The sequence below is a fragment of the Myotis myotis genome, unplaced genomic scaffold (assembly GCF_014108235.1).
Source record: "Myotis myotis isolate mMyoMyo1 unplaced genomic scaffold, mMyoMyo1.p scaffold_m19_p_11, whole genome shotgun sequence".
Lineage (NCBI taxonomy): Eukaryota > Metazoa > Chordata > Mammalia > Chiroptera > Vespertilionidae > Myotis > Myotis myotis.
In genome coordinates, this window is record NW_023416315.1 from 23,618,540 (window position 1) to 23,637,027 (window position 18,488).

Here is an 18,488-nt window from a genome sequence, read left to right on the forward strand (position 1 = left end):
TAAGCCCACTCGAGCTTCACCCTCCTTCTTGTGATCCTGCTGTGAAGCCCTAATGCTGAACTGGGTGCCACCTCCTAGTTTCCATGACAACCAGCTATAATCACCCAGGTAAAAGTTGTGCCTTCACTATAGGCTCCTGGGAGAGAGAAGCAGGGTGATGAGAGAGACAAGCTCTTCTTCAAATACAAACACCCTCAACAACAGCTCCACAAGTCACTCTGTGAAGCAAATCGATTCACACAACCACTTCTTTAGTGAGGTTGCCTTCCACACCTCAACCCGCTCCTGCTCCCATAAATCTTTCCAAGGAGTGCTTTCTATTTATCTCCTTATATCAACTCGCCTTTTAGAGGTCTGCTTCTGGTGAAGAAAAGAGAATTATGATATGCTAGTCTTCTTGACATTCTATTTAATTTAAAGTTAATCTCCCTTCCTAACTTGTTCATATCTTTTCACTATAAGCCTCCTCCTTCCCCCAAGTAAAATACATACAACACACACACACACACACACACACACACACACACACACACACACACACAAGTGCGTACATATACACCATGAAGCTCATATCCTTTCTTTGGCCACATCAAATATTTGGTTCCTAGGGCAGTAGTCAAGTAGCCACACCAAGGCCCTGGCATGTGATTTTACTCTTAACATCCAAGGTGAGGGCTGGTCTGGAATCTCAGGATGATTCTTGCCTTCCCCGATTCCTGCACACAAACGTTCCTCTTGCTCTTTCCTGAAGTGCTGCTGCTGAAGCCAAAGACCCCCCACTGTCCTACTGGGCTCTGCAACAGGGATCCATGACCACGCACTGCACCACCAACTCATCTCCCCATTCTCAGCGACACATGTGACCCGGGCCCATTCAAGTGGGGCATTCTGGGAAGTGGACCCTTGCTAGGAAACACAGCAAACTGCCCAGTCTCACATCCAGATTGCTGCCTCCCCTGGCTGAGTCATGGTGTGGGAGGAAGTTGTCTTGAGTTGGTATTTAGCATCACAGTCTGAGGGTCACATTCTTCAGTCATTAGCTCCGACCTGTCCCTGGAGAGTGGAAAGTCCAGTTCCCGGGTGGCAGTGCACAGACACCCCATACTCTCACCCTCTTCATCATCCTCATCTTCAATCCACTCTTTCTCTCGACACTATTTCTGAGTGGCTACACAAGCGTAACCAGGAGACGGTTTCAGGGATAGGACCATTGCGAAGACACAGTGAAAAGTGTGACATCCATCCAGACAGGAAGACATCATCTGTGGTCAGTGTCACCTTTGGCCACCACCTACACATTGTGAGTCATTATGGGACTTGAATGGTCAGATTTCAGAATGCAGTATGAGCGGCCCCTACTTTATGTTGTTAGAAGCGCTTGCTGGCTCCTGAAATGGTGTGATAGGTGCCTTTGTGAAAGTGTGTCTGGGCTGACTTCCGCATCAGGCACAATAGGCACAGTACCCAGGGCCCACAGTATTTTAGGGGAAGGCTGTGAAAATAATTTTAATTTCTTTTATAGTCAGAAAAATATACAATCCAGCTTGGATTACATTCATCTTTAAACCAATATAATCATAAATGTTATATTTGGTGGGTTTTTTTGTTTTGTTTTGTTTTTTAAAGAAGGGGCCTTTGTAGGCAAAAGTAGCTAGAGCCCATGAAAGTCATTAACTCATGAGTCTGTCACTTCCAGGTATAAGCCCTCTCTAAATAGCAGATCGCACATGGAGATGATGGCTCTAGATCAGGGGTGGGCAAATTTTTTGACTCGAGGGCCACAATGGGTTCTTAAACTGGACCGGAGGGCCGGAACAAAAGCATGGATGGAGTGTTTGTGTGAACTAATATAAATTCAAAGTAAACATCATTACATAAAAGGGTACGGTCTTTTTTTTTTTAGTTTTATTCATTTCAAACGGGCCGGATCTGGCCCGCGGGCCGTAGTTTGCCCACGGCTGCTTTAGATGCTAATAACACAGCATGCATGTGACAGTAGTTTATAGAACCAGCAGTCAGAGCTGAGTATAAAACTATTTGTCTCTCTAAACTGTGTATAGTGCGTGCGTGATGTGTGTGGGGTGTGTGTGTGTGTGTGTGTGTGTGTGTGTGTGTGTGTGTGTGTTGCTGAGTCTTCTACAAACCCAATTCCCATACCCCTGCCCTTGGTCAAGTAGCTTTCTTCTAAAATCTTTCTGAAAAATTAAGAATTGTCCCTTATTTCCTGAGACACTCAGAAACTAGGTTGGTCAGTCCTCATTAAGAAACAGCTCATGCTCCCAGCTCCTTGGAAAGGCTGGAAGATGCTTTTGAAAGCTGGCTCTTTTAGCCAAGAACGTTCATCATGCTGATTCTGCTGTCAGCTGAGGTTACACCATCTGATCTTCCATTTCCCTTGTCATAATCATTTATGCTGTACCCCTTGACATGACACATAAGTCCTTTTTATTATATTACACATTAAATACACCAGAACACACCAAAAACTCTGTTATCCAGTAAAATATAAATATAAAGTGGGTCCATCTTGATCCCCTCTTAAAAGCACCTAGCTACTGAAGGGTGTAAAGGCCCGCTTAAACCTGAAGGGCAATGAGGAGGCATGAATCCCATAAAGGCTATCATAAAGCTGCAAGAGTGGAAAAAGAATCCTGGTTTTTTTTGCAGAGGGAAAGTTCCGGGAGGTTGGGTCAGTTTGTAGATTAAAGAAAAGAATGCAACAAAAACTGGAAAATTTCCGCATGCCAGGCCCTATGCTAGGGTCTTTACCAGATTATCTCCTTTGAGCCTCATCATCTTCCTGTTATCTTTATTTTGCAGGTGGAGAAACCAGCTTCAGAGCGTTGAGGGACTTGCCCATCACACAGCTATTCATCAGTAGAAACAGATTTAGATCCAAGTGTGTGTGAGACCAGGACCCATGCCCCTCTCACCGTGCCTGGAGTCAGCGAAAGCTTTCTGGGTCCGATATCAACTACTCAGTGTCGCCGTTATAGCATGAAAGCAGCCACAGACAATGTGCAAGCACACAGGCATGGCTGTGTTCCTGTAAAACTTTATGCAGAGTAGGCAGCAGATGCACGTGGCCCGTGCACTGTAGTGTGCCGACGTCTGCTTTACTCTCTGGGCCTCACCCCTGGCTGCCATGAGAATTGCTGGGAAACCTTCAGAACTCATGATGCACAGGACTCATCCCGTATGGATTAAATGAGAATCGTGTTTAAAGCAACCTTCCCAGGTGATTCCCACAATCAGCCACCATGGAGAAGCCCATCTCTACAGTCTATTCACAAATAAAAGCAGTCAAGTTAGACACACACACACACACACACACACACACACACACACACAAACAAAATGTACAGACCATCCTCTCCATCCATCCAAATCAAATTCTTCCTTCAGTCCTCAACTCCCCCGATTATGTTTTCTTTGTCTTGATCAGAAAAATTGAACCTCCCTTACCTGAACTCCTACAAGATTGTGTTACAGAATTAGTCCAAATGCAAAATATTTTGTATCATTGTCTCAATGGTTATTGAAATTTTCTCCAATTACTTAAACTTCTCTGTGGGTAAACCTTGTCTTCTCAAACAGCCTGTAAACCGGGTTTTGTTTTTTGTTTTTGGAGGGTTTTTTTGGCTTTACATCTAGCACCGGACTAGTTTCAGCCTTCTTGAGAGGGTCAGGAATGAAAATGTTGGGGATTTAAAAATGGATTTGTATATCATTTGGTAGGATTCAATAATTTTTTAAAATCTTCCCCATTATTCCCTAATCTGCTCCTTCTTCAAATTCCCCATCTTAGTTACTATCTATCCTTAAATATCTTGGAACAGAACTTGACCTTTCTCCTTTCTTGTCTACCGCATAGAAATCAGATAGCACGAACTGGTAGTTCTGCTGTTAGTACGTGCACAAAATCTGATCATCATTTACCACCTGCACTGCATCTGTCCTGGTCCAAGTTACCATCTCTCACTTGGATTATTGCCAAATCCTCTTAACTGGTTTCCCTGATTCTGCCCTGGCTCTATATTCTGCCTTTTCTTAACCCAGCATCAAGAATTATCCTATTTGAGTTTAACTGCTTAAAATGTCCCAATGGCTTAATTTTTTAATCCTTACCAACGATAAATTCATTGAATTTTTAGAGAGAGGGGAAGGGTGGGAGAGAGAGAGAAAAAGAAAATACTGATGTGAGAGAGAAACATCAATTGGTTGCCTCCCGCACCTGCCCTGACTGAGGATCGAACCTGCAACCTAGATATGTGCCCTGACCAGGGACTGAACCTGCAACCTTTCTGTGTATGGGACAATACCCCAACCCATTGAGCCACACCGGCCAGGGCTCCAGTGGCTTTTCATTCACTCAAAGTAAAAACCGAAGGCATGCCATTATCTCTCTGACTCAGCTTCTAATACTCCCCCCACTGTTCACCCAATTTCAGCTCCTCTGGCCTCCTTGCTACACCTTGAATAAACCAGGCATGTTCCCATCTCAGGGCCTTCACACATGCTGTTTCTTTTGCCTTGGTTCTAATCCCTCTGACACCTATATGGTCGCCTCTTACTGACGTCAAGTCTTTGTTCAGAGTCACCCAGTGAAATCGTCATGACCACACATACATTGAACCCCGCTGTCTCCTCTGACACACCCTATACCTCCCTCTTGCTTTGTGTTTCTCCACAATGTTTCCCACCTACGACTTACTATGTAATTTCTTATTTGCTTTGTGTATTGACTATCTCTCCTAACTAGGATGTAATCTCCATGAAGGCAGGATCTTGGCCTCTTTGTTTAGCTGTATCTCCAGTGCCTAGAACAATGCCTCGCACACAGTGAAGGACATCTATCACTGAGTAAAGGACAGACGATCGTTCTGATAAGCCATTTCCTAAAAGCACATATGTTGGTGTGATGGGCACCTATGGCTTTGGTCCATGAGGCACCATTCACCTCTCTTAGGGTAATAGAAGCCTTCTATTCTCTAAGATACTATGTTATTTGGGCAGAGCAATTTCTTCCCCCAGCCCAGCTCCAAGGTGGGCACATGATATGGCCTTGGGCAGTTCTTGGCTATAGTTACTGGAGTTGCTGGCTTCGCACTGGGCATGTCTAACTCAGGCCAATCCAGATACTGCTGTGACCTCTCTGCTGAGAGAGTGGGGAAGGTTATTTTCCATTGAGTTTGCTATGTTGGCAGAATAAGGGTCTGGGGCTATCTCAGACCATAGGGCAAGAGCCTATTCAAAAGATGCAGAGAGAAATGAACCTGGAGCCTATTGTTTGAACACCGGACTCACATATTCCTAAAACAAAATCTGCCCTGGTGTGTCAGATATGTGACTAAATAAATGCCTGTTATTATTTAAGCTTGAGTTTCTGTTACTTAACACTAAAAAAGTCCTGAAAAATAAATCTGGTATGAAAAGACTCAATCTTATTGCTAAAATTTTTTTTAACTTTTTAAAAAATATATGTTTTTATTGATTTCAGAGAAGGGAGAGGAAGAAAGAGAGAGAGAGAAACATCAATGATGAGAGAGAATCACTGATTGGCTGCTTCCTGCACACCCCCTACTGGGGATCAGACACGCAACCCTGGCATGTGCCCTTGACTGAAATCAAACTTGGGGCCCTTCAGTCCACAGGCTGATGCTCTATCCACTGAGCCAAACCAGCTAGGGCATTTTAAAACTTTTTCAAAGATTGATTTCTTTGAGAAAACTGAAGTAATAAAGTGAAGGTTGAATATTTATAAAATTTATGAAAAGCTAATACATAGCCCTAACCAGTTTGGCTCAGTGGATAGAGCATTGGCCTGTGGACTGAAGGGTCCCAGGTTCGATTCCGGACAAGGGCATGTACCTTGGTTGTGGGCACATCCCCAGTAGGAGGTGTGCAGGAGGCAACTCATCGATGTTTCTCTCTCATCGATGTTTCTAACTCTCTATCCCTCTCCCTGCCTCTCTGTAAAAAATCAATAAAATATATTTAAAAAAAGAAAAGAAAAGCTAATACACAGCCTTCTTTTATTGTTTGGTGGGAAATGGTGTCTACTTTTAAAAAAATAATTAACTAAAGAACATATTTACCATTATTAATTTTAAAACTTAGCTTTAAATTAATTAATACATGATGTAAGTTAGATTCTGGAACCCTAAATTATGAGGAAAGATAGGAGGGGCCTCCTGATGCTAGTTTGATTGCAAAATAAATAGTAGAAAGGACTTCTACCTTATGTAACACTCATCTTAGTATCCCCTTGCTTAGTGCCGGCCACATGGTTGATATTCAGGAAACTTAGTAAATCAAAGAACAATTGAGTTATTGAGAAAGTAAGTTGTTCTTAGCATTCTATTGGGTCACAGACTTCAATGAAAGCTGTTCCCTCAGAAAAAAATACTCACCCATGCATTTAACACACACACACACACACACACACACACACACACACACACACTTTGCATAAAATCTCTAGGTCCTTAAAGTACTTATAAACATGCAAGGTGTTCATAAATCCTAAGTTAAGAACTGCTTTGAATAGTGTCACTGGCTTATATATGGCCCAGCCAGTATTTCCATCTAGAATTTCAATATTGAAAAGGTGATAAACATGATTGAAAATGGACTATTTAGGCAGGCTATTGGATTGGCAGTTTAGTGGCTAAATAGCTTGGAGTTAGAAGTAGATTGCTTTTGCTGATATATATATATATATATATATATATATATATATATATATATGACTTCAGGTAATTTAATTAGCCTTATTGAGCTTGCCTCAAATAATAATCCAATTTCCCTCATATGTTTATGGCAATGACTAAATTAATATTGCATGTAGAGTAATTAGCATAGTTCCTGCTATATAGCAAGCATTTAGTAAATGTTAGCTGCTAATGGTGTTAAAACCATTTACAAAAGGTAATATTTTAAACAGAGTGAACTCATTTTGTCTACCATAGCTCAAGTAGGAATGCTGCCAGCCAACAGCGAGGTAACCATGGGATCTTTCGTAGCTTCTTTGTGTTTTAGCATTTGTCATATGAAGTTCTGTTTTCTATACATTGTAAAAAGTTGATTCTTATAGGACATTGCCTACAGGATAGCAATGGCGATTCTTCCATCATCAAGATCTTTATATAAGTAAAAACCTTTGGACCAGCCAAAGGTTACAAGTTAAAAGTCAACCAGCCTGTGAAAGACCCAGCCAGGATTGCCTTCTACCCAATCCCAGGCTTCCTCTTTTGTGACTGTCAAAAGACTCGTGTGCTGATAATAAAACTGGTTATATTAATTTTTTAAACCATAGGGACTTCTTCATTTGCTTGGGCAAATATCCTAATAAAAGAGTACTTTTATAGCATTAGAAGAAGTATTTAAAATTTTATGGAAAATGCAATGAGGTAACTTCAACTTCTTGACTGGCCAATTAAGAAGCATCGTTAATTACTTGTTCTGCTCTGCCCTTCTTCTCCACCACTGATTCACTCAACAGTATTTATAGAAGATCTGCTATGTGCCGGGCGCTGTTCCAGGTTGGGAGAGTCAAAAAATACCTGCACCCTGAATGAAGAGTGTTATAATAGACTCCCCAGTCCTCCCCTTTATAGCCCCATCAGTACCTGAAGATTTTGCCTGTGTCAAGGCTCACCATTAAAGTTGAGTAAAGATGAACCATTCCTCATTCTCTCCATCTTAAGTGGTCTTGCTCGGAATCAAGAGTCTCAAACTCAAATGCCTTCTGGAGCCACAGAGATATTCTAAAAGTGAAGGAGGCTAGATTAGGAAAATAGGAGATTTCAATCTCTAGCAGCTTCTCTAGCAATATTCTGATCTGCTGTTTAAAACATGGTGCTTGCCAATGCGAACTCATTTATCAGCCACTAGTTTCTAAACACTGCCCTTAATAAAACCCCAAAGGGAAAGAGATTAAATCAAGTGTCAGCAAACATTTTCTGTCAAGGATCAATCAGATCTTAAATATTTTCAGCTTTGTAAGCCATACAGCCTGTCACAAATGGTCAGTCCTGCCAAGTAATGTGAAAGCAGCCATAGGTATACATAAACCAATGAGCATGGCTGTGTTCCAAAGGGATTTAGCCAGTTGGGCACAATTTGCCAACCCCTGGGCTAAATTATACCCCACCATATCCTTTCTCAGAGAAATAAAGAAAGTAGGTCAGACTCATCTTCCTATCCTTAAAACCAAGCAATGGCAAATGCTTCAGGAAATGTTGGTAGATCCAAGGACTTCAGTAGAAGATGTGTTTTTTTTCACCCATTTTATTAGATGTAAAATCTAATCTAATAAAAGACAAACATGCAAATTGACCATACCTTTGCTATGCCTAAGCCACACCCACCAGCCAATAAGAGCAACTATATGCAAATTAACCCAACCAAGATGGCGGCTGGCAGCCACAGAGCTGAAGTGAGCAGGAGGCTTGCTTACTCCAGTGATGGAGGAAGCCAGGCTTCCCCGCCTGCCACAGCCTGGCTGTGAGCTTCACTCAAAGCAACAAAGTTGCAATTATAGAAGGTAAATAAATCCCAGAATAAAAAAAAGAAAAGAAAAAAAGGAGAGGTTGGGAGCTTCCGTTGCCGACAAGCTTGGCCAGCCTGAAAATGGCCCTCGGCCCCTCACCCAGACTGGCCAGGCAACCCAGCGGGGACCCCCCCCACTGAAGGGGGTGTGACCAGCTGCAAACAGTCATCAGCCCTTCACCCAGGCTGGCCAGGCACCCCAGTGGGGACCCCTACCCTGAAGGGGGTATGACCAGCTGCAAACACCCATCAGCCCCTCACCCAGGATGGCCAGGCACCCCAGCAGGACTCCCACCCTGATCCGGGACACCCTTCAGGGCAAACCAGCTGGCCCCCACCCGTGCACCAGGCCTCTATCCTATATAATAAAAGGGCAACATGCAAACTGACCCTAACAGCAGAATGACTGGGAATGACTGGTCACTATGACACACACTGACCACCAGGGGGCAGACGCTCAATGCAGGAGCTTCCCCCTGGTGGTCAGTGCACTCCCACAGGGGGAGCTCTGCTCAGCCACAAGCCAGGCTGATGGCTGCCAGTACAGCGGTGGTGGTGGGAGCCTCTCCTGCCTCCTCAGCAGCGGTAAGGATGTCTTATTGCAGCTTAGGCCTGCTCCCCGCTGGCAAGTGGACATCCCCTAAGGGCTCCCAGGCTGCCAGAGGTGTGTCTGATTGCCAGCTTAAGCCCAATCCCCTGAGGAGTGGGCCTAAGCCAGCAGGTGGTCATCCCCCGAGGGGTCCCAGACTGCAAGAGGGCACAGGCAGAGCTGAGGGACCGCCCCCCGCCCCCCCCCCCCCAGTGCACAAATTTTTGTGCACCGGGCCTCTAGTTGGTATATAACATTATATAAGTTTCAAGTGTTCAACCTGTAATTTGTCATCTGCATACACTACAAAGTGATCATCAACCAAAAATCTAATTATCATCCATCACCATGAGGTTGACTCCCTTCAACTATTTTGCCCACCCTCCAATCCCCTTCCCCTCTGGTTATCTATCAATCTATTTTCTGCACCTATGTTTGTTTTCGTTTTGTCTTATTTGCTCTTTTGTTTTTATTTTTGTTTTTTAGATTCCATATTTGAGTGAAATGATACAGTATTTGTCTTTCTCTGTCTGACTTGTTTAATTTGGCACAATAACCTTCAGGTCAACCTATGTTGTCCCAATGACAAGATTTTACTCTTTTGTGTGTGTGTGTGGCTGAGTTACATTCCATTGTGTATATACATGATGTACTCTTTGTCTATTCATCCATTGATGCACACTTAGGTTGTTTCTATATCTTGACTATTGTAAATAATGCTGCAATGAACATAGGGGTGCATATATATTTTGAATTAATGCTTTATGTTTTTCAGGGAAATACTCAGAAGGGGGAGAGCTGGGTCCCACAGTAATTCTATTCTTAATTTTTTGAGGCATCTCCACAGTTTTCCATAGTGGCCGGACCAGTTTTTAATCCCACCAACAGTGTATGAGTGTTCCCTTTAATCCACATCCTGTCCAATATTTGTTATTTCTTGTGTGTTTTTCAATAATGGCCATTATAACAGATGTAAGATGATATCTCATTGTGGTTTTGATTTGCTTTTCCCTGATGATTAGTGATGCTTCACTCCTTTTCATTGCCAGTTGGCTAACTATACGTCTTCTTTGAAAAAGTGTCTATTTAGAGCCTCTGCCTATTTTTAAATTGTCTGTTTTTATGTTGTTGAGTTGTGTGAGTTTTTAGTATATTTTGGGTATTAATCCCTTATGAGATGTAAGATTTACAAATATCTTCTCCCCTTCACTAGGCTGCATTTCTGTTTTGTTGATGGTTCCCTTTGCTGTGCAGAGCTTCTTAGCTTGCAGTCTCATCTGTTTTTGTGTGTGTGTGTGGGGGGGGGGGGGAGGAAGGATTGTGGGGGAGGGTGTCATTTTGTTTCCCTTGCCTCTATAATCATATAAAAAATACATCATTTAAACCAATGTCAAGGAGTTTACCACTGAAGTTTTCTTCTAGGTTATGGTTTCAGGTCTTACATTCAAGTCTTTAATCCATTATGAGTTCATTTTAATGTGTGGTCTAAGATAATGGTCTAGTTTTATTATTTTGCATGTTGGCAGTCCAGTTTTCCCAACACAACTTATTACAAAAAACTGGTCTTCCTCCATTGTATGTTCTTGGCTATTTCATCATAAATTAAATGTCCATATATGTGTGGGTTTATTTCTGGGCTGTCAATCCTGGTTTATTGATGTGTATGTGTTTTTATGCCAATACCATGCTCTTTTGATTACTATAGCTCTATAGCTTGGTAGTATAATTTGAAATCAGGGAGCATGACACCTCCAGCTTTGTTCTTCTTTCTCTAGATTGTTTTAGTTATTTGAAGCCTTTTGTGGTTCCATACAAATTTTAGAATTATTTATTCTAGCAGGTGCATTCTTGATGATCAAGCTGGTGCTCAGAGCGCAAACCTCCTCTCCCAGACGAGGGCTGACAATGGAAGTCTATAACTAGAGGCACTCTTCTCTCTGAGCGAAGTCCAGGGTTGGACTAGATGAGCCCTGAAGTTCCTTCTAAGCTGGAAAAACATGTAGAAATGACAGAAGGCAGAAAAATAAACTCTCTGGAGTGTATCCTGTATCCTAGCTCTCAACTGCAAGTTTAAATAGATCAGGAGATGCCAAGTATGTAACTGTTTTGCACAATGTATAAGACCGAGTTATTCCACTGACTTGGAATGGCCTTTCTGAAGCTGGAACATGATTTTTGCCTCCTGCTGAAATCATCATCAATCTGCCTTGGCTAAAAAGTGCTATGCCATGCCCTGCGCATGAGTTTAACCAGCTTAAACTCTGAACTGCTCTCCAAGTAGAATGTAAAATGAATCCCTGAGCAAAGCACCCATCTCTGTTTCCCACTTCTGCCAAATAAAGTAAGCAACTGCTCCACCAACCAGGGGAGTTCCTAAAGCCAGTTATAACCCAACAGCCGGCGCATGGCTTGTGTAGAGTTCAGATGTGTACAGAAGAAAGAGAAAATGCTTCATGTCCTTTCTAGGGAGGAGAAAGAGGGGAGAGGAGAACCAAATGGAAAAGCCTCACAATCCTCTGATTACTGAAGCCAAAACATCAAAAGGTGATTTACACCCACTGCCATTACCAATAAAGGAGTCTGGGTCTTGTTTAGAAAGACTTTAAAAGCAGAGAAGGTGGCCTAAATGCTTTTTGCAGTTTATGCTTCCTTTTTGTTTCCCTGCATGTAGCACACATGCCAAAAACACATCTTCTGAACAGAAGCAGCCCAGCCTGTCTGCTCAGTCAAGGTCTGTCTCTTCAACACCAATAGCAGGAACAAGGACAGCCTTGGAGAGCAAAACGAGTGGTGGGATTCGAAAATACACAATTTTTTTATCCAGTCAATTGTCTGGGTTTTACGGGCACTGGGTCAGGGGTTAGGAGAGGCTCTTCCCATGTGCAGGTGGAGTGTCCCAGAAGAAATACGCTGGAAGACAAATGCCTCAGTCATCCCGCTGACCTCAGTCAGGCTCGGTACCCACAGCCCTGGGCACGTTCCTTATGTGCACTCTGCCTCGATTTCCTGGTCTATAACATGGAAGCAATAAAACAAGCTTGTGGAGTTAATGTGGATTAAGTGATGATACAATTCAGCATTAGCAGAGCCTGGCATATGGATAGAGTAGGTGCTCAGTCAATGTTGGCCATGGTCCTTTGGCTGGAATTCTATTGGTGAACAAGATGAGTAAGTTCCAAGAGGTTTATATTGATTTACATCATACTCTCCTATTTATGAGGACAAGGATCCTGTAAAGCTTCCTGTTTTAATCTGTGAATACATGCAAAGTTAATTTTTTTTTCTTTTTGATCAACCAGTAAGGACACCCAGAAAAAAACAAATTCACATTCCCTTTCAAATTCCCATAATGCTGCCAGGGTCAGAAATGCCATGTGTCAACAAGAGGGCTTGGACAACAGATGACAGTTTGATTAAAAACTTCCACTAGAAAAACTGCCCTATGACGTTGGGTCCCTAAAACACAAGCAGGGTAAGCCAGGGGGTGACCTCCTCTAACAAATATAAATGACACAGTTGTTTACTTGGCACAATTTTAATTCAGCCTTACAGCTCTCTATAGTCAATTCTGTTAACTGGTCTCCTCTAATGGAAAATTAAGTGCCCTGAGGCAAAGAAAAAATTTACTTTGATAGTATGAGATCAGTAAGTCCTGGAAGCCACTAAATTACACAGTGGCCCTGACTATATTTAACATGTATCTTTGGATTTCAGTACAAAGTCTCTTACCGTGGTTTAAATATTTAAAATAAGTTAATGTTAACATGTGAGAAATCTCAGGTGTGATTTTATTTTATTCTTCTGTCTGGTTTCAGGACAAAATTTATCTGCTAAATAAATTTTTCTAAATAGGTCAAACTGAATTACAAGTAAGATTTTTTTAAATGCTCCGCTGATATATTGGTTATTTAATTGTGCCATTTCTACTAAAAGCTCTCGAATATGAGCACCCAGTTAATTCTGTAAATCGCTGAACCTATGTGCTTTCATCATGCAGCCAAAGACCACGTGAGTCCGTGTTTTTCACTCGGAGACAGGCATTGTTTTCTCAATAGCATGCACCTGTCACTGGGAATGTTGTCTGTGCAGGGATCTGAAGGCTGCATTACTATTTCACACATTTATATCTGGCTCAGGCCCTGACCCAAAGGGACCCCTGGATTTCAAATGTTAACCTCTTCCTGTGGTGATGACTATGTTGAAAGACCAACAATCTCTATCTTTGAGAGTAAGGATAATGGCAGGGTCTGGAAACCTTCCAGAAATTCAGTAATTAAGTTTTCAACCTCACATACTCATGGATGCTACAGTTGTGCACATCTCTTTCAAAGTTTACCAAGGACATCTGACAGGCACACATATGTAGCACCAAGTGCCACACCCTGCAAACCACCCCTCGTCTGCTTTTGGCAGGTGAGTGCTCTTCCTGTCTCCGGGTTGCTGGCCAGGAGAGGAAATGGAAGGGCAATCTCCTTAGCACTTTTATTTGTTTAAGTAAGAGAGAGAGAGAGAGAGAGAGAGAGAGAGAGAGAGAAACATTGATTTGTTGTTCCACTTATTTATACTTTCATTGGTTGCGCTGACTGGGATGGAATCCACAATCTTCGAGTATTGAGACAATGCTTTAACCAACTGAGCTACCCGGCCAGGGCTCCTTGGCATTTTTTAAATGTTTTTTCTTTTTCTTTTCTTTTTATTGATTTCAGAGAGAGAAAGGGAAAGGGAGAAAGGCATTTAAACATCAATGATTAGAATCATCGATTGGCTGCCTCCTACATGCCCCCTACTGGGGATTGAGCCCAAAACCCAGGCACGTGCCCCCACCTGGAATTGAACCATGACCTCCTGGTTTACGGGTTGACGCTCAACCAGTGAGCCTCACTGGCCAGGCTCCTTTGCATTTTTATATTCGGGGACTCCAAAGGCCAGCTTCCTGTTGACCTCATTTCTTTTGAACTTTATGAGGCACAGGGGCAATGATGAATAGTAACTACAAGGTGCATGTCCAGGCTCCAATAATTCCCCAAGATGGACATGCAATTAAACTGTAACAAACCTGGGTTATATTGGACACTTACCCTGTTGCTGAAATGGGCAGCCCTGAATCCCCCAACAGAACAGATTATAAAGCAACTGACCTTATTTTGAGGAACTGTTCCCCTCTAAACACTGTAACTTTCTGACCTCAGGTTTCAGAAATCTGTATACTCTTAACTTCTTGGTCTAAATGTGGTGCTACTAAACAAGCCATCATACTCATATTTAACTTAAGCAAATTCTACTCTGGAAAATTGGAGTGAGAGCAAGAGTGAGGGAGAGAAGGAAAGAAAGAGGAAAGGAGAGAGGGAGGGAGCAGGGAGAGATACTAAGAGATAGAGACTGTGTAATCTTTCCATCTAGTCCACTCATTGAGTGTGTGTACCAGGAACAGGATGAGATGAAAGCCTGCTGTTCACTCAGTGCTTTTACTTCCTTCTCTAACAGTGAAGGCATCTTGCTATAGAGTGTGGTCCTAGTGTTTAAAAGATGTGTATTTTTTAAAAACGATGGCCACTAAAATGGAATCTACTTCATTATGCTCAACTAAAGAGACAGCCATCCGCTCCAATGCTGAAAGAAAAACTGGTATTAGTGATCTTAATCAGAGACTGGGATGGTCTCCACATGGTTCCTTCCTAAAGGGGTTTAAGAATAATGGTGCCTAGAGGCAATGTTTGCTTTAGATCTTCTAAAATGGAACTGCTTCTCTACTATATTTTTTTCTGTAGCTGGTTTTCTTAAACTGAGGCTGAGAGAATGAATCCATTGCTCACCTTATTCAAAGGATTTACTTATTTGTTTCGGCTTAAAATTGCACACTCCTCATATGTAGCCTCAGGGGCAGAGAAACCACCTACCCCATATTAATCACATTACATTATTATTATTATTTTGGTACAGATCTGGTTCTATCTTCAGGAGCATCTCACATGAGAGTTAGAGAAATTCATAACCAATAGAAGAGCTGCTGGCAATGACTGATGAACTCCTGAATGATGTGGCCCTGGCTGGCTTGGCATTTGTATCCGTGCCTTTGCCGAAAGTTTAGAGGGCACATGGGCGTAATTTGTGATGACAGGAGTCTGGAAAGGATCGCAAATGCAATGGTGACAGAATGAGGATCCATAAAGATCAGAACAAGCTGAGAAATGTGACAAATCTAACCAGATGGATTTGAACAGTAATAGAAGATCGTAGATAAGACAAGCACTCAGATAAAACAAGCCAGGACTTACAGTGCATTCCAGGGAACTTACTGACAGAAATCTCCAAGTTTGAGATAATTAAGTGCAGGTACCTGGTATGCACGTGTTGGGGGAGGTGGGGAAGGGAGTATGGATTAGCAGTAGCAAGTGTGAAAAGACTTGAGAAATTCTGGTTGAGCGTTAGTTCTGGGAGTATGATGTGACTGCCAAAATCCAGTGGGATCTTAGTTTGCAGATATAGAAATAAAAACAATGCTCAATTAGTCCTGGTAGTGGTGGGAGTTGGGGCAGTGGGGAGGTGGAGTGGAAGGAGGAGGTCCAGAATGTCTTCATTGTTAGGAAATGCTTCTCCTCATTTGGTGTAGCACGTTTTCCCACAGCTTCCAGAGAATAAATGCAAGACAATTTTGACATATTTGATTTTTGGAAAATGTTGTTATTCTACCCTCACATTTAATTGGTAATCTGAGTAGGGAATCCTAGGTTGGAAATATTCTCCTTTAGAGTCTTGAAGGTATTCCAACCAGGACCTTCTGGCTCCCATTATTGCTGCTGAGAAGTTCAGAGGCCTCTGCTCCTGAGCCTCTGGAGGTTCTGCAGTGCATGCAAGATTCACCATGGCTTTCCGGCACTTTCTGAGGTACACACTGCAGGTGGCCCCCCTCCTATTCTCTTCGTCCTTGTGGGTTGACACCATTTAATCCAGCCATGCACTATGGTTTTCTGTGGGTTTGGCAAGGACATAGAGGTTAGAACTGTCTGTTTAACAAGAAGTATTGCATAAAGTTTTTTAAAATATATTTTTATTGATTCCAGAGAGGAAGGGAGAAGGAGAGGAAGATAAAAATATCAATGATGAGAGAGAACCATTGATCGGCTGCCTCCTGCACACCCCATACTGGGGATGGAGCCGGCAACCTGAGCATGTGTCCTGACCGGAATTGAATGGTGACATCCTGGTTCATAGGTTGGCGCTCAACCACTGAGCCACGCCAGCTGGGTACTTGGTGTCTTTTCTTAAGGTTGAAAATCATCAGCCATTATTAGTTAAAAACATTTCTTCTGCTCTCTTTTCTCTTTCTTCTTCAAGTATTCCAATGTATATTATATCTTTTGATATTGTCCTACAGTTCTTAAATGTTCTGTTTTTATTATTTTTCATTATTTTTTTCTTTACATTTCACTTTGGAAAGTTTCTGTCAACCTATGTTCAAGCTCCTGGATTCTTTCATCAGCCATGTCAAGTCTACTAATGAGCCCATCAAAGACATGCTTCATTTCTGTTATAGTTTTTGGGTCAAGCATTTTCTTTTGACTCTTTCTTAGACTTTCTTTCATTCTGTTTAAATTACCCACCTGTTCTTGCATGTTGTCTACTTTATCTATTGAGCCCTTAACACATTAACCATAGTTACTTTAAACTTATTGTCTAATAATTACCACACCTATGTCATATCTGAGTCTGGTTCTGATGACTACTTTGTCTCTTTAGTCTGTCTTTTTTCTTGCCTTTGACATGCCTTGTAATTTTTGTTGAATATAGACATGTTTTATTTAACATGAACTGAGGTAAATGGGCCTTAGGATGAGGATTTATGCTAATCTGCTTAAATATGAGCTGTGCTTAATGCTTGCTGTAGTTATAGGTACAAGAGGTTTCAAATTCCTCTGATCCCTTGCTTTTGTTTCCCCTGAATATTCCTCCTAAGAGAGTTGGTCCATGACTTGCAGCTCTTTCAGCTGCAATCCATCATTGTTATACTGAAACCCCATTGGTATAAAATAGGGTATGGAGATGAGGTAGTATTCTATAACCTTCAGATTAAATCTCCTAGTGGCCTTTGTTTCTGGGATGTGACCTTCAAAAGTGTTTCTTCCAGCCCCCTAATCCTTTTCCTGGCCATAGCATTTCCAATATTTCCTCCAAGGCCTGATCCCTATTACCTGTGGTTACTGTTTCTGATTTTGTTTTGTTTTTGTTTTTTCCCTTATGTAAAATAGGAGGACTAGGGAGAGGTGGAATGGGAGGAATGCCCTTCCCCCAGCTGGGATAAGGCTCAGGCAAAGTGATACCCCTGGAGTATAGTATGGAGAATGCTCTGGGTATGTTTCACAATTATGCTTTTCCTACCATGGACAGATTCACAAGGGGATTTTTCTCTGATCTTGACCTTGAGAACCTGATGAGGTTCTTGAGATAAAGCCCACATAAAGAGTGGGGTCCACAGTTTCTCATTCTCAAGCTAGTCTGCCCTCAGCTTTCAGAAATTTCTCAAAATTAATATTTAAGTGTTCTTACCAGTTTATGGCTCCAGTAGCTTCTGTTCCAAATAAGCAGATCTCAACAGTAATTTCTATGTTCTGCTTTCTCTTCAGATATTGGGGTGGCAGAAGTAGAAAGACTCCTGGCAGAGACAACATGGAGGAGATTCAGTATCAGAAGGTAACTGTGGGGGGGGGGGGGAGAACCCTTTAAAATATTTTTATCTTAGGTAGTTCTCTCACTCCTACTTCCCAAATCTGGCCATTCCCCAAAAGAGAGTTAATTAATAGACTATGCAAATAAAAGAGCAGTTAGAACACTAATTAACATCTTCATAGCAATAGTCAGTTCAGTTCTGTGCATGTGTAAATCAAGACAACAGTTCTCTGCAGCTATGGAACCTTCCACTGGAAACTTGTAATTACTTTGCTGTCCAAACAGAACTGAGATACATAGAAATGGTGGCTTCTGAAAGCCTCTTTATCTAAGACAGTGTCCAAAAGGCCAATACCATGCTCTCTAATAGATGAGGGATGAATTTCAGCTCCATCAGAAGACTGGATAAGTGGTGAAGTAACAACCTCTGACATACAGGCAGGCTAGTCTGTACGGCAGAAGTGTCAGTCCCAAAGCCAGTGTGGTGGTTTCTTCACCTCAGCCCCGACCCCTTTCAATCACAGGAAACTAAATCTATACCTTTTCAAAATGTGGACAGACTGCATTTTGCTGTGCTTTGCTGGTTGACAGGCACGACTTGTTAAAACAGCTCTCAGTGGGCAAAGCAACTGGGTGGTTGTAATTCTCAGGGAAGGGAATTGTGTTGGCAAAGGAATTACTG